Source organism: Gregarina niphandrodes, assembly GCF_000223845.1.
Source record: "Gregarina niphandrodes unplaced genomic scaffold scaffold00037, whole genome shotgun sequence".
Lineage (NCBI taxonomy): Eukaryota > Apicomplexa > Conoidasida > Eugregarinorida > Gregarinidae > Gregarina > Gregarina niphandrodes.
In genome coordinates this window covers 2,453-2,898 of record NW_011645806.1, presented here as the reverse complement: position 1 = coordinate 2,898, position 446 = coordinate 2,453, and positions in this window count along the sequence as shown.

The window sequence follows — 446 nt, the reverse complement described above, 5'->3', positions numbered from 1 at the left end:
AAACTACATAAGACTGGGATCAACTCGGCAAGAACCATTGTCGTACTCTCGTTCACATCCTAGCTCACGATCTCGTTTCTGTAATCACTCTCACCAGAGGGCACAGTAACAGACGACGACCTGGCGGCTGCTCCCACTTTTTTTAACCCAAGTGCAAGTCTAGGGGGTTGTCTGATGAGCCGTACAGGCCATCTCCCTCAAGAAAAATAGCTAGTTACAAAACTGCGATATAGTACAGAGCCGCAACGCTACGTTCAGTCCCATGTCCAACCGATCAAAAGTACATTCGGCGCCAGACGGAGGCTAGCTGTTGCCGTGCGATTTTCGCGACCAAACTGTCATTTTTGAGCGTGGGCTGGAATTCTAGCGCTTCTTCGATCTGCTCAGAAGTGAGGGGCTCTCAGAAGTGAGGGGCTCTCAGAATTGAGAGGCTCTCAGAAGTGAGA